The sequence below is a fragment of the Pithys albifrons genome, chromosome 4 (genome assembly GCF_047495875.1).
Source record: "Pithys albifrons albifrons isolate INPA30051 chromosome 4, PitAlb_v1, whole genome shotgun sequence".
In the NCBI taxonomy this organism is placed as follows: Eukaryota; Metazoa; Chordata; class Aves; order Passeriformes; family Thamnophilidae; genus Pithys; species Pithys albifrons.
The window spans coordinates 6478680-6501640 of NC_092461.1; the positions used below are offsets into that span (position 1 = coordinate 6478680).

The 22961-nt window shown below is 44.2% G+C and overlaps 1 long non-coding RNA gene across 1 annotated transcript; it reads left to right on the forward strand.

The window, feature by feature from the left end:
- The first annotated feature begins 4241 nt into the window (after positions 1-4241).
- Positions 4242-9838, forward strand: LOC139670833 (uncharacterized). Its single transcript, XR_011697582.1, has 3 exons — positions 4242-4737; positions 7014-7359; positions 7961-9838. It is a non-coding gene; the product is annotated as an uncharacterized lncRNA (long non-coding RNA).
- The last annotated feature ends 13123 nt before the right edge of the window (positions 9839-22961 follow it).

Genomic DNA, 22961 nt, shown 5'->3' on the forward strand with positions numbered 1-22961 from the left:
AAGAGTTTGTTTAGGCTCCTTTGTGAAGTGGAAGGAAAGAGATGATTAGCGAAATTCTTCCCAGTATTTTAGAAGCACTAGTAAATGTTGAATGAAGGGCAATCACACTGTTGTTTTCATGGGAATTGTGAAAGAAAGACTGCTAGATTAGATGCAACCCTGATCTTATAGTCACTATTCTTATGCACTGTTTTTCACACTCTGGTGCAAAACCTTGCATGTGAAGATGTGTGCTTGTAATAAGCCAAGTAATTCAGCACCACAAGAATCCCACCAGCTTCATCTCCAAGCTGGTTAAGAACACGGGCCTGGACGTGTCCAACTGATATGTTTGCCTGCAGAAATTGTCTTGCACTATTTACAATCAACAACAGCCATGTCCTTCGGATGTTGGGTTTGATGAAGTCAAGGTGAGCACCACTTTTGCTTTGCTTCCTCTTCTTGCCGTGCCCTGGACTGGTCATAGCTGTGCTCAGCTTTCTGTTACCCTGCCAGAGACACCTGTGTCTGGAAAAAGGTGAGCTGGGAAGCTCTGCTGGAGAACTTGTGTCAGCCTCCAGTACTTAGTCCATCCCTGTGCCTTTCTGCCCTTTTGCATGGCCTCAGTACCTAAGTCAGTGTGTTTGCAGCTGGCAGTGGTGTGCCTGATCAGTGCTGATGTGCCTACAGTAACTGCATGGAGGACCAGAGAGGTGTGTTTGCAGCAGAGATGCTTGCTGACGTAGCTGACTAGATGAACTGGTTGACTGGTTAAATATTGGTGGCAAAGGAACTTGCAAAGCTGCTTTGAAGAAGTGGGTGGGTCTCAGCCACATCCCCATTGGCTTTTGTATTTGTCCTCAAGCCTGATTTTCATTTTCTGTACATCCTTTGCTTTCTGCTCTCCTGCTTTTTTGGCAGGAGATGTTGGCCAGTAGTTTGTGGGAGGCTGTCAGAAATGAATGGAGACCTCTTTTGGATGAACAAAGCCTATCCTTTCTCTGTCCAGGCTGAAAACCCCACAGAAGATGTGGGGCACCCAGTCACGTTCCTGTTGCTTATCTTTCAAATTGCAGGAGATGAGTGACAGTGGCACCCCAGGACACACCACCCTGGAGGCATCGCTGTGAGACTCCTGGCAGTGTCTCAGCTGGTGGTTTTCAGATGAAGGGCACTTAAGGCCATGGATGTGAGCACTCTCTCTAAACCACCTTTTGCAAGCCCTTCAGCAATTTTTAAGGCTTTCAGTTAAGATACATCTGAAACAGGTATTATGGGGTACATGGCTCCTGCCACTCCCTCTTGCAAGGCTGGGGGTGTAGGGCAAGTAGCCCCCTCCTCCCTGAGGGGCTTCACCACTGTGGGGGGCTCCCAGCTGTTTGCAGAGATAGCATTTTTATTTCTTGCCATACACCAGTGACCCTTGGCTACTTTTCTACTGATGTAATCACACCAACAGGATGTCAAGGTGGCAGGGGGACAGCAGCTGCTGGTGATGTGGTGGGGGAACAGCTGGCTGCTGCCTCAGCCCCACTGCATGAGGGAGATGCTGGCTGAAGAGGTGGGGGACAGGAGGGGAGAAATGCCTTAAAGAAGAAGCCAGGCCACCACACTCACCTTCCTCCAAGTCCATCTGCTCTTGCTTGTCAAATGTGATGTCTGCATGGCTGCCCGAGGCTCTGACGTTCGTAGACAGACGCCAGTGATGTTTGATCCAGCTGGCTCGGATGCCAGTAGGCAAGGACTTGGCTGCCCCAACCTTTAATCACCTGAGCAAGGGACAGGTGAGCCTGAAAAGCTCAGACTGAAATTGGTTGCAGCGAAAGGCAGGGATTTTGTCTGGCATTGATCCTGGCTGGCAGCAACATTGTGAGTGATGGGCTGTGCTTCAGATGGTCCTCCAGGATAATCAGACCACCCTGAGGTGGGCTCAAGGTGCTGGTCTCTGAGGGCCTCCATCCCTGGCTTGCAGTAAGAGGAGTACTTGTCTGGGTCAGGGGAAATCCTGAGGGTCCTGAAGCAAGTGGCCAGGTCTGCTCCTCTTCCAGAAGGTCCTACAACAGCAGGAATATTGTATGAGGAGGTGACTTAGGCAATACTGTGGGTTTTCACACCACTCAACTGAAAACTTGAATCAGTACCTTTCCAAGTAACAAGTTTTTTCTAAATTGAACCAAAATCACATGAGAGGCAGGAAGGGGTGTTTATGGGAAAGGCAGGTCTGCTACGTTGGGATCTCATGTGAGAAATTGGATTAGTGCTGTCCACAAAAGTTAGACCATAAATTTGGAAGGGTCTAGTTGAGGAAGTTCCTTAGCACAGATGGACTGACCTTGATGTTTTAGATCTGACAAAGTCAGTTAATGGCAAGAAGCAGATTCGGTGTCCATGGCAGGCAGGAGAGACCATAAGGTCTCGTGACACCCCTTCAGAACACCTCCTCATGAGCCTCATGGACCAGAGAGATTCCCACATGGTATAAAGATGAGTACTGTTGAAGGCTACAACCCCAAAACCCAAGAGCCGCCCTCTTTTTGAGGAGGAGTCTGAGGAGGTGGGGAGGAGGCAGGGGAGGAGTGAGTTTATTTAGAGTTATCCACTTACGGTCTTCTCCCCTACTAGCTCTCAGAGCATTTTCCAGAGGATGCTGTTATTCTTAGCCAGGCTTATTCCATGGGGAAACAGAGGCACAGAGCAGTAAGATGATTGACCCATGGTCAGGGCAAAGCCTGGAGAAGGACCTCACTCTCTTGGATTTCAGCTAGGTAGCCACTACCAGTTAAGTCATAAGAGATATAAAAATATCTGTTCTGCTTTCTTCAGTTAGAAATTACCATTTCCAGTGGGAAGCAGGTAGGGGGGAATCAGAAAGCCCTGCTGCTGCTGCTTTTCCTTACTAGCCTGACTGTCAGTTCCCTTTTACCATTTTATGTGTGGTCACTTGATACCAGCAGCTGCTTTGGGACATCTCTATCTGTCACACCCTTCTTTATATTTCAGTGTCCAAAAGTCTGAGTGCCCCACAAAAAACCCCAAAACACAAAAACCAAAACCAAGCCAAAACAAAAAACCCACAAACCAAACCCCTCACATTAACAAAAGATGAGTTTCCTCCCAGGTTTAGTTCTAAACATGTCACTTTAATGATGTCTAAACTACACAGAACTTGATGAGTAAAACATTACTATCTTCTAGCCACATTTGTTTTCCCTGTCTCCCAGAGCATTATAGTCACCCGGGGAGAACTGCGTGTTCTACTTCGCTGCTGTAAAGCTATTATGGGTATGAAAAGTTCCCATTAATCTGCTCCACACATGGATGTTTCTGGATAAAGTTCAGTAGCCAGATCCCTCTTTCTTTGTGTGCATCAAACGAAGCAGAAAAATGCCTCCAATTTAAAGACACCAAATGAATAACCAAATAGATGAGATTAATTTTTGTTTAATCCATGTGGGCAGCGAAGCCAATGGCCAATGTTTGTGTGTGGACTTCTCCTGGGAGTTCATTACCAGCTGAGTCTGTAATAAGTTAATGCAGAGATTCCATGGAAATAGGGGGTTAATTATATGCAGAGGATGTTGGCCAATGTACAGCTTTGAACAACAAAAATAGCCCAAGTCTTCTGTTTGGGATGTGGAATCAATTAACAAGGTCCATGACATGTACCAGGATTTGTTAAGATAGTTGTTGTACTATAAGGATACTTTTTAAATTTTTTTTTCTCTAAAAAGCTAAGAAAATAAGTGCATAATGAAGGCAAGGGACAGAAAGACATGAGACTGGTAATAAAACACTGGACTTTGGCTTGGGGCCAAGGCAAGCTTTTCAATGGGTCTGAAGTTTGGACAGCAGCACTGTTTTAACTGGTTTCCACTAACTGTCCAAAAGGTTATACTGTAATAGATGGAGAGAAGAGGTTGCTTTTAGTTTACCAACTCCCTTTTCTCTGCCTGGCAGGAGTGTTATGCTGCTAAAATGCCACAGTCATTAGACTGACGGATATCAGCATGTGGCGTGGCGTGCTGCAGATTCAGCTCTGAAGCTGAAACATAAAAAAATTCTCCTTGATGCTGGTTGGCACAAACCTAGTATTTTTCCCCCTTTCCACATCTGGTCTTGATATAAAATGTGTCTTTCTATGCCTTTTTTTCCCTCCTCCTTGCCACATCTTTAGAAATGGCTTCTTAAAAAAAAAAAAAAAGGGAGTGTCACTCCCCTTCCCCTATATTTCTAGGTTTTAGAATTAATGTATGTATGTGTGGTAGTTTAGTAGTGCAGTTTGGGTACTGAATTGAGCACACCACTGTTATCTTTGGAAAGGATGTTGTTTCACACACACCAAAAAAAAAAAAAAAAAAGAGAAAGACCAGATTAGTTTTACTTCCCCTCTGTGTTCAGAGCTGTGAAACACACTTTTGGCTGTTACAACTTTTCAAGGAGTCACTTAAACAGGTGGAATACAAATTTTAGAAAAAAAGATGTGACCTATTTTCACCCCATTTGGCTTCAGCACAAGTTCCGGGCATGCTCCAGGCACTTCTAAAGTCCCTCAGTTCCCACTGTTGTTTTTTTCTCACCCCCTTTCCCCAGTTTGGTCCCTAAAGCCATTAATTTGTTTCTTGAAATTATCTACTTGTTTGTTGTGTTGTGTTTTGCTTTGGGTTTTTTGTTTTGTTTTGTTTTGTTTTGTACACAGAAATCCTCAGGCTAAAGCAAACAGTGCTTCAGGAAAATGTTGCAAGTCGACCCAGTTTTGAGGTGAGTGCCCCTGATAAGTTCTGGGCAACACAGAGAAGCAGTGGAAGCTGGAGCCACTGAGTCTCCATAGAAATCACAGAGGGTGAGGTTTGTTTAACTAATTAGTGGTAATCCTGTGTAATTCTGTGAGCTGTAATTTATGGGGTTTCCAACAGGTTCTGTGTTTAGCTCCTCACAGAGTGCGTGGCCCCCTGGATTTTATCACTTATGGACTTCTGGAGACTGTCTGGCATGGTCTGGAGATCTGAGGGGCCACCTATGGCACAAGAGTGAAGTGTGCCTGCAGTCCTCTGGCTCTGCTGGCAAGCAAGCATCACTTGCTGCTGTTCCAAAGATACTCTGGGAGATCCAGAATGCAGACTAGGGCAAGGGCAGGATGGACCACCCTGTCCATCCAGCATGAGGAGACTCTCTGTATGAGGGACTTTGTTGTGCCACGCTGGAGAAATGGACTTGGTCAGCAGAAGTTATGCTGGGACCACCCTGACCTCCCTCCTGCCTGCCTGGCTGCTTGGAGTTAAAGTGTTACCAGGAGAGCCTTTGTACAGCAGATCTGGTGTGACTGTCGCCTCCCAGGGGCACCTGGGGACAAGGTCAGAGAAGTGGGAAGGGAAGGTTATTTTTGTGGCAGCTCTTCAGACAGACAGGAAGGCGGAGGCAGGGGAGGCCAGGCAGGAGGAGGATGTGCTAGCCAGGCAGAGGTGACCAGCCTCGAGCTGCCAGGACAGATGGGGAGACACAGAAGCTGTGGAGCAGGTTTGTCAGGGCCCCAGCCTGCCAAGAGAGCCCACAGTAAGGAGCATGGTTTCTGAGCCACTGCACAGGAATGGGCAATGCCTTTATTTTGCCTGTAACAGCAGGGACAGCTTCAGGCACTGCATTACAGGTGCACTAAGAATGAATGCCAGCAGTCAACTCCCCCATGGCCTCCAGTACCCACCAGGTGTTGGACCAGGAGCAGGCTACATCTGCTGTCTGGCCTGACAGAATTTTAACAGAAAAGGTATATCCCAAGTTCCAGAGCACCACTCCCTGGTTTATATCCTGCAACTGGTTCATTTAGGGTCATAACCAAGGGAAATGGGAACATCCAGCCCCATTCATACTGTAAGAAAACAGCACTTTTTTTGTTTACTGACCTGACTGGGGAGTGCCATAAGAGAGAGGGTCTTTACTGTCTCTGGATCTGTTGTGTTTAGTTCTTCCTTGTTTGGGAATGCTTTAGGATGGAGGGACCTGCTGCTGACACAGTTGAGCTGTAACCAACCTGAGCAAGGAAGTATAATTATGATAGTTATCACTGGGGAATGTTTCAAAGGGAAAGCATGCTAGACATTCTGAGTAAGCACTTCATTTTTTTCCATCAAATTACTTCCAGCCCAGGAGTGAGCTCGATGTACCTGATAGCTCTGTTGGCTTCAATGAGGTCCTTCAGCTGAGGTCAGCTGAATAGCTGCCCCATGAGAGCAGGCCACAGAGCAGATGCAAGATGTCATGGTATCACCTCATACACTCCTTTCTCCTTCTGCTGCAGACCTCCACCCCACTGGCTAATTGTCAGCATTTGGCCTTTTATACTTTTGAATGAATCAAGTTCCATCTGAATTCTCTTAAATCACTTGTTCATTTCCCTTTTAAAATTCAGTTTTTTGTTCACATTCAAATAAAAATATATATCAGTATTTTATAATTTCTGCAGTGTATCCCCAGGCAGAAATTACATTGCAATAATAAACTGGCTAGCTTGTTTTAACAGTTCCTGGCTTTTGGCTTTATGCAACACTGCAGGTGCGATTCTAGTAGCAATACTGTAGGTGTGAATTATTATGTTAGTGTAATAGGCTGTACTTTATTGTGCTTTATTGCTTAATTGGCTTCTTCCATAAGGATTTTGCAGTTGTTGCTGGGATCTAATGCCAAGTTTTTTCATTAAAAGAGTGGTACTCTTTTTTTTTTTTTTATGCTTACTAAGGTCAGTAATTTCAATGCGTGACTGGCTTTGGGAAATGAAGGAAAGATGTCATTAAAAGAATTAAGAAAGTGCTTAACTAAGTCCTTAATAAAAAGCAGAACAGGCTAAAAGATGCTCCTTGTTATGAGTAGATAATTCTAATGCCAAAGAACCCTTTGGGAAAACAGCTGTCTGAGCTTTCTGGCAAAGGAAGCCCTCTCCATGTTCGGGGGATTCCCAGGTGGTGGGCAATATTTCTGGGTGGTTACATGCTCTGTGATCTCCTCTTCCCTCTCTTTCCTTCCCACCACTTTACCTTCTCCAGAAAAAGGAAGATCAAAGTCGTCTTCACAGCAACACACAAGCCCTGATCTCCTTGCCAGCGTACCCCTGCAGGAACACACCCCTGAGCTGCCCCGTGCAGGGGGACTTGCCTCCCCCAACCTTGTGGACTGCCTGAAACAGTGGAGATGCAGCCCTGCAGAGCATGTGCAGATCCCACCACTGTGCCTGGGAATCAAAGGGGCAGGGAGAAGTCCCAGGAGTACCCAGGTGCCCCATGGATGCCTTCACCACTTTGAACCTGAGACACCTTCAATGTGGAGCCACACCGTGGTGTGAGGACCAAGGGTGTTTTTCAACATTTTGAAATAATGAAAGCTACTCTTCCTGTGAGTCACTCAAATTCCCATCCTATACTCTTGCTAAGTGACTTCCACCTCTGCTCCCCTGTGCTCCCCAGCAATGTGCCTACTCGTGATGCTGAAGTTCATTTTTGGCCTCGCTCCTTCATTTAAGCCTTTTCATGTATGTCTGAAACTGCAGGTTTAGCAGAGGCATCTGTGTTTGCTCTCAGCTAGATAAAATGTTTATACCTGTCATCTTGTTTGCAGTGGTAGTGGGGTAGGTGATTTCCCAAGTGGGATCTTCATCATGCAGAATAGGAAACTTTTGATTTTCCCTTCTTCTTGTAATGGTGTTTTCCAAAACTATTAGTGCAAAGCAGGGCTGGGCAAGAGCTACAAAATATGGATGCAGATGTAGATTCTGAAGTTGCAAGGCTTTTCTTGGTTCTCCCAAAATGGTGAGGCTGTATGAGTGCTGAATGCTACCTTGCCCTACCAGGGATCAAACTGAAAATATTCACAGCTGAAAGCCCAGTGTATGGATGCGCCATTAATGTCCAGGTTAATGGCTCTTAGCCCTGCCCAGACTGTCCTTTTCAATGGCTGAGACACAAAAAATGGAGTACTTGTGTCTTCCTTTTTCCAGGTCTCACCAGGTCCAACCCAAAGAGGAGGAGCATATTTGAGCTGTGTTTGCACTGTCTGGCCAGGAAGAGAGGACTCATCTCTACCTTAAAGGTCTCAGTACAGTTTGTGCTGAAGTGGGTTTCCACCTTCTGGGACCTACCCAAAAGCTACATCATACTCACTCAGAGACAGGAAAACTTCATAAAGAGGAGACTTTGAATCAAGAGTCTGCTGTGCATTGCAACATCTATCATCGTGATTCATGTATCTCCAGTGCTACTGCAACTGCAGCCAAAGTATGAAATGATTCTCTCTCTTATCTTTGAGGAAACACAACCTGCTTCAACCATGCTGTTGCTGGGACTCAGCTCTGCTCTGTTTTGGTCCACGTAAATTGTCGGGATTTTTGGAAAAGCTCAACAAACCTCAACACCATAATCTACCCAACTAATTTTAAAGTACTTTGGGAACCATTCAGGTTTTTTCTTTTCACCTTATGTAGCTCCAAAGAAACCTTGGAGTTCTGCAGGTACATACTGAGTTACAAAGGAGCTGGAGGCAGTACGAAAGCTGTAACATGATTAATAACTGTCAAATTACAGGGAACACTTTAAAATCCCTAAATCCCTTAAATCTTTCCCTTCCCTTACTTTGTCCTGGCAACAAGGACATAAGCCTTTAGCTAGGCTCTTTCCCTGAGGCAGTTCCTTCATTTGGGATGGGAGATGATTTGAAGCCTCTGCCGAGGTGTTCAGAAACTTTACAACAAAGTCCTGACGTGGAAAAACGAAGAGAGAATGAGTGAGCTGCAGCGTAGAGGATCACAGGAGGGAGTAGCTGGTATGTGCATGCCAGCACCAGAGTCCTCAGACTCTTTCATCATGGGAACCACAGCTTGACTGCCAGATAAACCACTGCCTTTTGTATTCGGAATTGCAAAATATCTCTGCAGCAGCTCTAGCAATTGCTCAGAGACAAAAGAAATAGAAAAACTTCTCTTGCATCCTGAGCATAACAGGTGTTTTTACGAACAACAACAAAAACATTAATTGTGCATTTTCTTTTGCCCCTTTGCTGTATCTCCACTCTGTGTCTGAAGTGGTTTTTTTTTGCCAAGGAAACAAACAGAGGCAGTCAACTCTTTACAGATCCCTGACAGTGTTTTTAGGTTTATCAATGTTAAGGTTGTTTTCTTGTATATATTACAGTACTGGTTTTTGGTTTAGATTGCATGGAGTAACTGTATTTGCTTTGCTGCCCTGCTGTCTTTTGCAGAAAAATTTAAGAAGTTTATTTCTCATCCCTCTTTGCCATGGAGGCCTCAATCTCAGAGTAAATTATAGAAGAAAACTCAGTTAATCAAATGTTAAACAAAATGAATGAAGCTTGTATGGTGCCCCGAAGGTCAGTAGACAAGGTCTGAGCAGCTGCCAAGGGGAGTGAGTTCCAGGGCTGGAGCATTCATCTGAGAAATCCTTGTTGCTGTTGCTGGATGTGGAGGGGTCGAAGCTGGGAGCTGTCTGCAGGCACCTCCCAGCTGAGCTCAGCTGTCATGGCTGGATGTGTGGTAGAACCTTGTCCTTTCTCACACTTCTGGTCCAGAAAGCTCTGCAAATTGATAAGAGGCCATATGCCATCCCATGGGAAGGCAACAGGGACTTGCCTATTGCTCCAGCTGTCTGGCTGCTTCCTTTACTAGCTGTGGAGTGAGCAGGTAGCTCTACAATCACAAAGACAGACAGTTGCTGGAGGTTAGGGCTGATGAAAGGACCCATGGACCACTGCTCCAGTCAAAGTCTGGAAAGCTCCAGTCAAAGTATCCAGGGGTGCAGCAGGCAATGCAGAGTGACCAGCCGTGTGTCCTCTCAGCCGCTCTCTATCCCATACGTATCTTTTTCTCCCTATCAGAGTGATGTTGTGGAGGGCTTTTCTTCTACTTCAGTCCAGCTTGGAAGCAGAATTGAAATCACAGGATATGGATGCAAGATGGAAATAGAGAGCCAGAGTGTTGTGATGTCCTTTCAACTAAAACTTTCTTTTGGTGCCTCTTTCTATGATACAGAAGAATTTTGACTAAATAAAGTCTTTAAGTGAAAACCATTAAAAACAAGAATGAAGATTTATCTGGGAACCCATACACTATTATTTGTGAATGTAAAGCAGCCTGTTAACCCTTCCTATAGATATTTTTGTGTCTGTGTGGCAGTCTTGATGTTTTATTCCTCATTCATGCCATAATTGCAGTAGTCCTTTATGCCAAGGTAGACACTGATCTCACTACATGTTGAAATTACAAAATATGAGAAAGCTGGAATAACAAGAATGTGTATTTTGTGAAAAAGTAGAAGATTTATTGAGGAGAAGTTTTCCCAAAGGGAGCTAAGTTTACACATCTAACTCATTCAGGCCTTTTTACTTCTGAAGTTGACACACACATGCACAAACACACAGGCTCCAGTATCTATTTCATGGATGCATTCTTCCCATCTCAGTGTGTAAAGGTCTTGAAAGCAATAGCTACTGGCAGTACCCCAATTCAACATATCTAATAGGTCCTTTCCAGTTTCAAAATCACTAAGGACACACATGGCCAAATAAAAGTAGGGCTTAAACTACCTTGCTGTCAGAAGCAATGAAACAAGCTGCCTGTTCTTCTGGCCTTGATTTGTGGGTTCTTTGTTTTTTTAGCCTTGGTTTGCTGACTGCATCTCAAGAATTGTGTTGCTAGAGCAACTTTTCTAACCTAACTGCTGTGAGTAACTCCAACAGTCTGCAGGACCTTTCAAATTCTAATAACACACTGCAGTGGGTTTTCATTGTTTCCCAAATTTTGTGGATTAATAGGCTGCAGGTGGAGGGGAAAAAAAGAGTACATTTGATTCTTTGCAAACTATCTCTGATTCAGTGGATCTGCTCAGATTTAAGAGGGCATGGCCTGTCTACATATTTAAAGCAGACATTTTGGATCAGCATCAAGTGGCCTAACTCTATTGACTTAAACAGCATTTCCAATTTACATCACCTCAGTTTTTGAGCCTGATGCTACATGTGCAGACATGTAACCAGAGAAGGGACACTGCCTCCCTTCAGTTCAACGTTTGACCTTCTCTCTGTTTGTATTGAGATATGCAAGGACATATATGAGCACAAAATATCTATATTTTCCTGTCTGCTTAGGTGAGAAATCTTAGCTCCCATAACTATTGGGGAAAACTTTTTGCTTCAAGCAGCCACTGAAGGAAATAGATGCCTCAAAAACAGTCCTTCTGGTTTGCATCCGGTAAGGAAATCCTGAATCTCCAGGCTGACAGGAGCAACTGGCTGACATGGATTTCCCAGGTCTAAATTTCTGTTATGAGCCTTTTTTTTTTCTTTTTTGACATTGGCATCCCTCCTAGCAATTGTCATGCTGCTATTCATACTTCTCAGTCTAGAGAAAACTCTGGCCAGGCTTTATCTTACTGGACTGTATTCCTATGGTTACCAAAACATTTCAGACTTATTCTTTTGAACAAATTTAATTATTGTTGGGTTATCTAGGAGTTTGACTCAGACACTGAATGTCACTAATAAGCATAATTTTGAAGAGCTTATGTTTAAAAAGAATTGTTATCTAATGCTTAGTGGCAGGTTTTGAATCTTATATTCCTATTGAGATTGATTTCCTGTACATGCCTAATTACTGATGACACAGTAAGATATAAGCTAAAAAGATATCTTGCAACTGGAAAAAAAAGAAAAAAACAAAGCTTTAAGCCATGTTCCCATTGGCTTAAACAGAAGGAGGCTTCATTTCATTTAATTTAGTAATGTCACCATGGAAGGATCCTCCTCCAAGAACTTGTAGCAATATAAGGAGTGTGTGCAAAACAAGTCCAGACATCAAACAGGGCAACTCCCAAAATGTCTCTGCATTTGTAAACATGCTTCATATCTGCTCAGTTTTGCAGTAAGCATGAAACATAAAACTTGGGATATCTGTCTTATTAATTTGAATGGATGCTAATTTGGGCTGTGGCTTGATGAGACGGAGGCTGCAGCTGCAGCTGCAGCTGGTTTGAGAAAGCATTTAAAAAAAAAAAAGACACTGGGAAAAGTTAAAGATGTTTTTATTAAAAAAAAAAAAAGATAAATTGCCTGACCTGATTTGTAGTACACCCCTGTGAGTAATTGTTGAAGCAACTGCCTAAGCACAGCAGTCACTGTTAGCCTTTTCCTGGGATCAAACAAAAATCTTTGATCCAAAGGATGTTCACTGATGTTGAGAGCATGGAGAGAGGGAGAAAAGCTTCTATGTCATTGAGATATGTGTCCTTTATTCCAGAGTATCTGTGAAAATGGCTAGGGAGCCTTTATTGGGATGTATACTGAAGTTTCATACAACCACCACAACCCTGGACTGGCCTGCTGCAGCAGGTGCACTTTTCCAAATACCTCGTAGAAAATCTCTAAGTGAGAATGGGCACTCAGTAGGTTATATGGATAGAGTGGCATGGCATATCCTTAAGTCAGAAATATTTATCTAAGTATAAACATATATATATTACAACTTATATAATAAAATATATTATAAAAATACATTTCCATTAATCAGTAAAGGGAAGTTTTACACCAACATAGGTAGCTTCACAACAAGGATAGTACTCTTAGAGATCACATAAATTAAATCACTATATATTTGATACATACTTACAGATGCATTACTGTATTTGATGCATAATTATAACATGGAAAGGGTGTATGAAGACCAGGTCTGAGACATGTGTGCTGTAAAGTGAATGACATGAGATGACCTTAATTCATGGCCAGGCAGTAAATGAGGCTCATTGTTTTAAACGTTAGTGTAATATTGTAGTCACTTATACCTCTAGTTGACACATCTTTTGGACCCAGCTGATGGAAGAAGTTTTTGCCTACAGCTGTGCATCTCTGCCCCTCCTTTGCAGGTTACATCTCTAAGATCTTACTGGCAGAGCTGCTGATCTGATTTGTCTCTTACAGTTCTATCAAGATAGCTACCTTGTACATCTGACTGGGAAGAAGGGTGTCTGTGTATAGCCTGAGGCTTTTGGCTTGAGGCAAACAAGAATGAGCACAAGAAGAATGAGCTGACCAAGACTGATCTGGACTTGCAAAAGTTTGGTGATCTGAAATGAAAAGAACAAGGTTTTGCAGTTTTACAAGCTTCTACACTATTTGAATCCATAAATACGAGCACCACTAATCATGCCATTGTTGAATTACTTTCACACACTGGTTAGTGCAACTATTTTCTCTCCCCCCTCATATCAGTTTCTAGTCACTTATGCCAGCCAGGCACACTTGTTTCTATGGGCAATGGTCTTCTTTGTGGAAAGAATTTACAGAATTTTTGATGTAGAGATGGTAAATCTGTCCCTAGTTAAATATGGAAAGCACAGTTTCAGGAGTGCTTTATCCTGGAACACCTTCGGCTTCTTAATGTGGATATCAAATAGCTGTAGTGAGAACTCTGTGTGGATGTTGGCGAGGCAGAAGGGGGAAAGTAAGGCACATCCTAACACACAAGGTGAGGTTTGCATCTTAATGGAGCAAAAATGGCTTGACCTTTTGTCTTTGGCAAAGCTTCACCTTATACGTGCTCTGTGGCTTGTGCCACTTGGCCACATCCCAGCCTTACCTCTAGCAGGGCTCCATTTCAGCAACACTGTGTGTGCAAGTGTCATGGATTATAATTTACATGAAAGCATTACCTAGAGGCCTAAGGGAGGGCTGTAGCACATTGTGTTAGGCACAGAGCAAACACACTGTCAGTCTCACTCCGAACATCTCATGGTCTAAAAGAACGAGCAAAAGAGCTGGAAAGGAAAGAAACAGCAGAAAAAAATCATCCAGCATTGCACACTGTGGAAACAAGGCAGGAGAGGTTCCTGTTAATGGGTGGTGGCTGTTTTTGTGCCTTCCCAGCAGCGAGTGTTGTGTCACTTGATGCTGCAGAAGGTAATTTTTGGGTCATGTGTAGGCACAGAGCTTTTGCAGGACAGCTTTGGTAGCTTTTTGTGCTGTGATGATTTAAGAGCTTTTCTCATCCTGTGTCACTGCCAGAGTGACTGTCCAAATGCCTTAGTGAAAAACAGGTACATGTATCCATGAAGTGGTCTTTGGGGCAAAGTTCAGGCTTTGAGTTTCAAATTGCTTGTACAAAGATCTTTGTTGGGCCTCAAGTATCTGGACCCCTAATGCTCACTAGTCTCCATCTTATGCTTCAGGCTAAAAGGTGCCGTGCAAAGGATACATCATATTGTTAACACATTTGCTTTTTAAAGGGAGCTGTGTGTAAGAAGTTATTTTTATTCTTTGCTTTTTTCCTAATTCACAAAATTGTCTGATGTTCTCCAGAGTACAACAGACTTTATCCATGCTGATAATACTTATTTCTATTAATCTCCTTAATAGGACTGAGGGAGCAGTGACTGGTCACCCTCCTGCAATGTCACGATCCCTCATGGATCTTTTGAGTGACTAGGCTGGTAGGAAATGACGACAGAGTGCTAATGAGATTAGCACTTCTTGATCTTCATAGTGTAAAAACCCCAGGACTAACTCATTCTTCAAAATCGTCAGTGACTAATAGGTATTTTATCATCCTTTCAATTAGAAAGCATTTATCAGCAATCTTTGCTAGCTCACTGCGTGAATTGACCTGTCATTCACTATCTCAGCCCTTGGAACTGGTAATTAAGTTTAGCAATCTGCCTCAGCAGCTCTGATTGAGATATGTGGTATGTGTCCATGTGAGTAGGCAGACACTTTGGGTTTTCCTTCTCAAAAGGAAAGGGCTTTGAGAAAAGTGAATGAAGGGTCCCAGCAGATGCCCTATGTCAGGTACCTGCAACCCTCAAGGCCTCACAAGCAGAGTGCGGTGAGTGGCACAGAGCAGCTCCACCATGGCTGGACATGTGCTGCAGAGGGGTGTCAGTGGGGCCAACCTGACTGCCTGTGGCCCCAGGAAAGGAGAAGCTTTACCTTGAGTTGGTTGACATAAACTGGGACCAGTATGCCAGGGTGTCTAGCTGAGTACCTGCTTTATACCTAAACTTTCCAAATTGCATGGTTTTGAGGCTGTAAAGGGAATGCACATTCCATTCCTGATATTCAAGTATGTCTACCTTGAAGCTTAGGCTCAGATACAAAGCTCTGAAGTCTGGGTACCTCTTAGTGTTGAGCAAGGGCTAAAGTAAAGCAATTGCAGTGAAGCATGTTATGTGTGATGAAATTCAGAGATCAAGTACACTGACAAAGGTCCTTCCTCTTCTTTGGTACAGTTCTCCTCAGTGCCAGCAGAGGACATGTCCTGCTGACAATGTAAACAACAACAACAACAAAAAATAGTAAGCCCGTCCCATGCTGAAGGAAGTTTTTTAAGGAGGTGAACTCTACGGAAAAGTGACTGAACTGCAATGCTACAGTGATTTGCCATGCTAACATGAGGGTGATGCTGGCAATGTCAGAGGTATGCATGTCTGTTGTTGTCTCTTGGCCTGTCCAAGTACCATTTTCTTTTTAAGATGAGAGGACATTTGCAGATTGCTTACACTGAGCCATACGTCTAGTAAAGGAGAATCCCCCCTCCTTATCTAAATCTTTGGTTGACATTAGTTGATAGAGGCTGATTTCCAGTAGGTAGCTCACTTTTTTTTTAAAGCAAACTTTACTCTGAAAAAACAGAAATCTTAAAAAATCACACCCAACATTCTTCACAACTGCCAAGGGGTACAGAAATGCCAAAGTCCCCACTACTCGCTCCAAAGTCAGGTTCAAGTTGCCTGGTTTGGGGTTTTGGAGGAAACACACCATTTGCAGAGTTCACTGACTCACAGAAGATTTGAATTTGAATTTGTCTGGAGCTACCCTGAAATATTTCTTACCATTTCTGAAAATATTGCTTACTCTATTTTACCACAGGAAACATCCTAAGGGGTTTTTTTCTGCTTCTTCTTTTTCTCCTCCTTTCACTACATCAGGCTCATTTCCCTGCTGTTTTAAGGAGACCACCTACAATTTAAGGAAATAAAGACCTCTGTGAAAAAATACAGGAAAACCTGATATTTAAGGGTCAGTTCCCCACAATATTTATGTAGTTGCCTGAGCTAGTCTAACCACAGAGTGCAGAAGGGAAAAAAAATCATTATCATGTGGTGGCTGGGAGGTTTACCTCTGTTAAAAAACAACAACAAAAACAAAACCCAGCAGCAGCATAAAGTGATGGGAACACTGCCAAGTAGAGGAAAGGAAATGGACTCTGATATTTATGAGGTATAGTAAATAATAGCACTAGGAGTTAGTGCTTGGTGAGGATAAAGCAGCAGACATCTTTAATTTTGGAGCACCCCACCTATTACAATTTATTTAAGAGGTTTCTCTGTGTTTATAAGAGGAAAAAGTGGTCCTGAAAATGAAAGGAAAAAAAAAAGAAAAAAAGAAAAAATATGGAGCTTGAACAACAAAATACACTTTCTTCCCTGAAACCACCCAGAGGTTCCTTACAGTGTTCTGCTCCCTGATGATCACGTGCCTTAACATAGACATGAAAAAAAGAGAAGATACCCTCACAATTTGGAGCAAAGGCTGCCTTTCCTCACTGAGGCACTAAGCAGAGACATAAATTACAGGGTATCTGTTTCAGGCCCCTTTCAATACATGGCTCCTATAAGAGCTCCAGAGTAAGATAATCCTTTGGAGATCAGAGGCAGCATGTTATTAGCAGGAGCTCATAGGTTACATTTAGTGGTGTCTGGGGTACCTTTATGCTGAAGTGTTAGTGTCAGCTAGAGACACATAATCATTCTCTTGAGTCTAATTATATATTCATTGCACAGGCAACAGAATATTCATATGTGTTTAATTAGTCAAAAAATTGTGCTCTAAACCCATAAAAGCAAGTAAGGAATAAGGATGAAAAGTCAAAGAGCCCTTAAATTAGACTTTTATCTAATCACATCTCTGACTGCCTGGGAACCCCAAAGTCCCAGTGTGAAAGATACTGTAAAAATATTTAAATATAAAACCACAGCAGAACAAGCTGTAGGCAGAGCAAACTCCTGTGTTTCTGTTATGCTTAATGACCAGATGAATTCTTCCTGATTTACACCAGTTCATACGGAAATTGAAAAGGTTATGGTTTGTGCCTGCTTGGCCCCTCAGTTGGATCACCTATAACATTTGTGGTGTGGGGAAAATACCTTCTGGTGTTTGGAAAAAAAGTTAGTTATCTGCTTTGGAAATGCCCTATTTACATTTTCCCATTGCAGAATATGAAGTAAGTTCTCCAAGATTTCCATTAAAGTTAGGCTAATAGCCAAATAGAGGGTTATATTTAATTATAAACTGCAAAGACTTCACCCTGGAAAACAATGCTATCATTTTATCTTCTCATCTGAAATACCTTATTGTTTTTTAGTGTGGAAAGTTAACTGGATTTTGCAGGTGCTTTCTGAAATCTAATGGTGACATAATTCTTGTATAAAGTTGCAGCAGGTAAGTTTTTACCATAAATCACGTGGCTAAAGAAGAGGTCTGGCAACAAGGAGAATGAAGGCATCATTTGTGCTTCTACCAACTCACTCACTGCCTAGCACTGGGTGAGTCCTTTCAGCTGAGATTTTCAGGAGTGGACACTCAGCCCATTAGTGTGGCATTACTTTTGAACCCATTGCTGAGTATCAACAGCCTCAAAGGAGACAATCTCTGGACAGGCACTGGTAGCTCCCAGTTAAGCATCTCCACGTTCCCAGGATAGCTTAGTGCCCTGGTCATGCTCTGGGTCAGCCCAGCTTCATGTAACTTCTGCTGTGCTTATCCCTATTGAAGTAATATAATGTCTCTATCTCAGAGACACTTTGGTTAGAAAGGACCTCTGGAGAGACACCTTGGAGTGTTTGTTTGGGCTTTTTTCCTGAGTGTGCAATGACCATGCTGTGGAAAAGGTGTTCGGAGGGCTGGAGATATTGTGGCATGGCTGGTAGGAACATTGAGGAGGAAGTAGTGAGGCTGCAGCTGCAAATGTAAGTACAACCTCTGGTCATAAATATGATCAATTTTGTATTTTCTCCTCCTAGAATACCATCTGCTTGCTATTTATATTCCATGCCAACCCCTGCACATTAAGGCAAGTCTATGCTACTGGGACACCTGTGGTCACAGATCCTCCCCAAAGCCATCTTTGCAGCTTGGGAGAAAGGTGACCTCTGTTTTCAAAGTACTTCAGCATGTCAGTCTCAATTAACAGAAAACTGCCTGTGGTTCTGGGCACACAGTGTTTATGCCACTTATCTGTTACCTAAAGATGGAGGTTTTGAAGACCCTTTTTTTTTCTTTCAGTTGCTAATCTAACAGTGTCAGGAGCCTTCCCTCATGAGAAAGTTGCACCAAGTTACCTCAAGGGGCTTTAAATTTTAGTTAGAGTGACATGGGAGGCCTTCTGCATGTGGAGGGTAGGAAGGTTCTGCAGAGGGATCTGGACAGGCTGAATCAATGGGCCAAGGCCAATGGTATGAGATTCACCAAGGCCAAATGTTGGGTCCTGCATTTTGGTCCCAACAACCCCAGGCAGCACTATAGTGTTGCAGTAGAGTGGCTGGAAAGCAGCACGGTGAGAAAGGACCTGGGTGTATTGGTTGACAGTGACTGAACATGAGCCATCACTGTGCCAAGGTCTCCAACAAGGCCAGTGGCATCCTGCCTATATCAGCAATAGTGTGGCCAGCAGGACCAGGGCAGAAAGACACTGAAGGGCTGGAGTGTGTCCAGAGAAGGGCAATAAAGCTGGTAAAGGATCTAGAGAGTTAAGTCCTGTGAGGAGTGGCTGAGTGAACTGGGGATGTTTAGCTGGAGAAATGGAGGCTCAGGGTAGACCTTATTGTGCTCACAACTACCTTAAAGAAAGTTGTTGCCAGGTGCAGGTCAGCTTGTTCTCCCAAGGAACTAGTAACAGGACAAAAGGGCATGGCCTCAAGCTGCATCAGGGCACATTCAGAATGGATATCAGGAAGAATTTCTTCATGGAAAGGGTTGTTAAATATTGGAATGGGCTGCCCAGGGAGGTGGTGGAGTTACCATCTCTGGAGGTGTTCAAGAAATGACTGGACGTGGCACTTAGTGCCATGGTCTAGCTGACAAAGTGGTGATTGGTCAAAGGTTGGGCTTGATGATCTCAGAGGTCTTTTCCAACCTAAATGATTCTGTGATTCCATGATTCATGCTAACAAAGCTGAAGTTCAACTGGTGCATCTTTCTCACCAAGATAACAAAGTACTATCCTGATAATAAAAAAAAATTATCATAAAATAAATAATAATAATAAAAAAAAACAACAAAAAAGGAAAGCCTGTGAACCAGGAAGACAGTGTTAGAAGCAAAGTGTAACCTTGCAGCTTCCCATCATGTTCTTTCACTTCACTTTTCTGGCCAGTCACAAGAGGTCTAGCAGAAGGCAGCTGACTCTCCCCATCGCCCATCATCCTTGAAGGGCTGGTGCTGTGCATCCCACAGCAGGGGACCTGTCCCTGCCATGAGGTTTGCTCCCCAACAGGCACAATGTGAGCACTGGTGGGACTTCAGGCAGTGGATGTGGTATTGGATGGGGTAGGTGGATAACTCACAAAAGCTGGGACTGTGTTCTGCCAGCAAACAGGAAAGTGAGCAGTGATGCTTCCAGTCTTCTGCAGAGTCACATGAGCCTCCCCAGGGCAGCACTTTGCCTCTTGGAGGGAGGATGAGGAGGAGGTATAAATCATAGCCAAGTTTCCACATGATAACCTGCAGGCCTTTACCTCTGTACCATGTTTCACAAGTAGCACAATGGGCTGAGAGATTACTTTTGTGCTCATACTTGTTCTCCCACCTAGTTGGGCTCTGTCCTCATGAAAGTCAGCGGGCAGTAGGTTTTTGGGTAACAACTGCTCAGTGACAGAAAATGAGAGAAAAAATAAATCAGGAAAGATGGCCTGTTGGGCTTTGCCTTGCTCATCCTGCATGTGTGCAGATGTGAAGTGCCAAAAGTGACATGGCTAACTCCCTTGACTTCAGCTTTCTTCGTCTTCCTTTTTATGTCCCCTGTTATTGGATATGGGTCTAGCCTGTGGATGTCTGTATCCCACCATTCTTTTGCAGGATGCTTCACAGTGGTTTCTTGGGGGTGAGGACAAGGGCTTCCTATGGAAACCAGGTGCAGCTCACCCCATGGATCTCATTATCCCCTCTGGCATCATTAGTAAGCTGAGACATGAACAAGGAGGCTCTTGCAGTAGGACCACTCACAGCTTGCAACTGCAAAAATCCCAAAGCAAAACAGTGGAAAACTGGCTGGATAGATGTGGAAAGCTCTTGGAAATAAACACCCCGCAGAGGCTCAGGCAACCTTTTTGAAATTTGTTTAAAGTGATCAGTTACTTAGTCCTCCTCCATGTGGGTTGAGCCTAGGGGAAAGGCTGGCGTCCCCTGCAGGGTGTGTGAGGGGGCACAGCATGTCCCTCTCCCAGCTGGGAGCCTCCCGAGGCTGAAACATGGGGATGTGATGCCAGCTGGTTGTGTTGGAGGCCAAAAGCCTCCCTTCCCAGGGGCTGGAGCAAAGTTGAGGGCATTGAGCAAAACGTGAGGCTGAGTCTGGCATCCTCTGCTGATGGCAGGGGAAGGCGAGGACATGGCAGGGTTGTGGGAGATGATGTTGTCCTGCGTCCATCTGCCTCCCAACACTCTTAAAGTGCTAACATGTTTTATGATGCTGTGTGAGTGAAGCAAAATAGTGGCTCCTGCTCCTCGTAACTTGTGTAAATTCCAGATGTGACAATCCTTTTACTGGCAAATGGAGCTGTTTATCCCCATGCTCTCCTCGCTTTGAGTTTGCTCCCACTAGGAAGAGCTCACTGAAAATGTGCCTTCCTGGCTACTAATTGGCTGCATAATTGTCCCTCTGCCCCTTCCCGGAGCTGCACATAAAAAGTGCAATCCAAATTCCTGGGCAAACCATGCAGGGCCTTGGAGAGCACTTCCCACCCCCCTTCAGGAATTGAACGTCATGCCTAAAGGATAATGCGGGATTAGGGCAAGGGGAAAATGAGTGGCTTAAACAGATCCCAACTGCAGCAAGGCTCAGCAAAATGTGTCCTTCTTCCCAGCCCCAGCCCTCTCTCTTTTTTTTTTTTTAAATAAGATTTGTTCTTATTGCAAGGGGAAGGAGGAAAGTGCCTCCAGATTGTGAAATGGGCAGAAAAGGAACAGTGTTAGTTCCCTGAAAGCCCCCAGCCCAGGCAACAGGGCTGCCCTGCCCACTGCCACATGGCAGCCTATGTGGGAAACCCTTCCCAGCCCTTCCCTGACTGTCCTCCCCCACCTCCTCCTCCTCTCCTGGAACACACAGGCGCTAGTTATTAGGGATTAGGTGGAACAGATGCATGTAAGATGCTTACTGCCTTTTCCAGACACAAGGCCACTTTCCAATCAGCTCAGAGAAAACAAGGTAATTAGATGGAGTCGTGGTCAGGGAGCAGGGGGGAATTAGCCTGTTACTCAAGCAGAGCCTGCAAGCCCACCTCCTTCCCCTTACGCTCCCTCCTTTTCCCGCCTCCCAATTCCTCTGCCCACTCTATCGTTTGAAAGCATTTTCTTTTTTCTTTCCCTTTTCCAGGAGGCAGCTGATGCTGGCCGGCTGGATGCCAAGCAGGTCAGGCCTCTGCAGCTGAAGCTGCCTGAGATATTTAAGCGGGGGTGATGAATCAGCTGTGTCCTTTAGAAAATGCATCCTCTCTTGGACACGCTGCTGGGATGTGGTGTGTCACCGCTGCCTTCTCCCCAAGTGTGCTCAGAGCTGCTGGCTGGTGACAGTGCGTGGGTTGATGACTTTGGGTTACCTCTGCCCCCTCCCCCTCATAAACCAGCTTTGCCTCCTGGTGAAGTTATTGCCCCTTAAGCTGATGATAGCAGTTGTAGATATCTAAGTGGAGGAGGAGTGCTGGGCTTTGGAGGGAATGATGCCTTGCTTGTCATTTGCTTGCCATTAAAAGCATATTAAGACAGCTTTGGCTTGAGTGCCCTGCAGGCAGAATTTCTGAGTGGAGACTGGTTTTCACTGTGCCCATTCCTGCTCCCAAAAAAGCCTGGACTATGGGGATTGCTGGAGTGCAATTGCTGCAGACTGGAGGCTGCTGTTACTGGGCTGCCTCATGGCTCTCTGACAGAGCAGGAGGTACTTCGTTTCCAACTTCTCTAAAAGATCTTGGGTGTGCAGGAGATTTCACTGGGTAAAGTCCTCCAAATGTGGAAAGTTGTCCCGTCACTGCTATGCACAGGGCAGCTGTGACAAGGTAATGGTTATCAGGCACTGGGGATGGTGATTAAGAAGTTGGCTATTGTGTTTATTACCATCTCCTCCCTCCAGCTCCTGCCTTGCTTGTTTAGCTTCTGGGGCCTGTCTGTACTGCTGTTTATTGGGAGAGCAATGCTCTTCTCCAAGATGTTTGGTTTTAAAACCATCAGAATGTCCTCAGGGCATTTGAAAGGGGATGTGCTTGTCACAAGAGGCAGTATTCCCCACAGAAGGATTTTTTCCAAGTGACAGGTCAGTTGGGTAGTAAACATGTAAATGAGGATCACCATTATGGCTGTCAGTGAGCAGAGAAGAGCTGACTCCAGTTTTGAGGCAAAGAAACCAGACAGTGTCTGAACTTCCCCAAATACAGGTGCTGCTCCTCATTGGTGATACCCTTTTGCACATCCTGTAGATAATTTTCTGAGATTGACATTAACCTCTTCTTATAAGCACACGCAAACACTGAATGTTGAAATACACTTGAGGGCTGGATGGAAAATTTCTGACTATGGTTTGCTGTCAGGAAATGCTAGTTCAGCAAGAGGAAAAAGATGTCAACTTCAACAGTAAAAAAAGGATCAGAAAGAAGCAGAAAAAAATAAGATACTATTGAAGATACTCTCCTGGGAGCTTTTTGAAGCAGTGAGGTTTATTTTTCAGTGCCCTGGTTTTACTG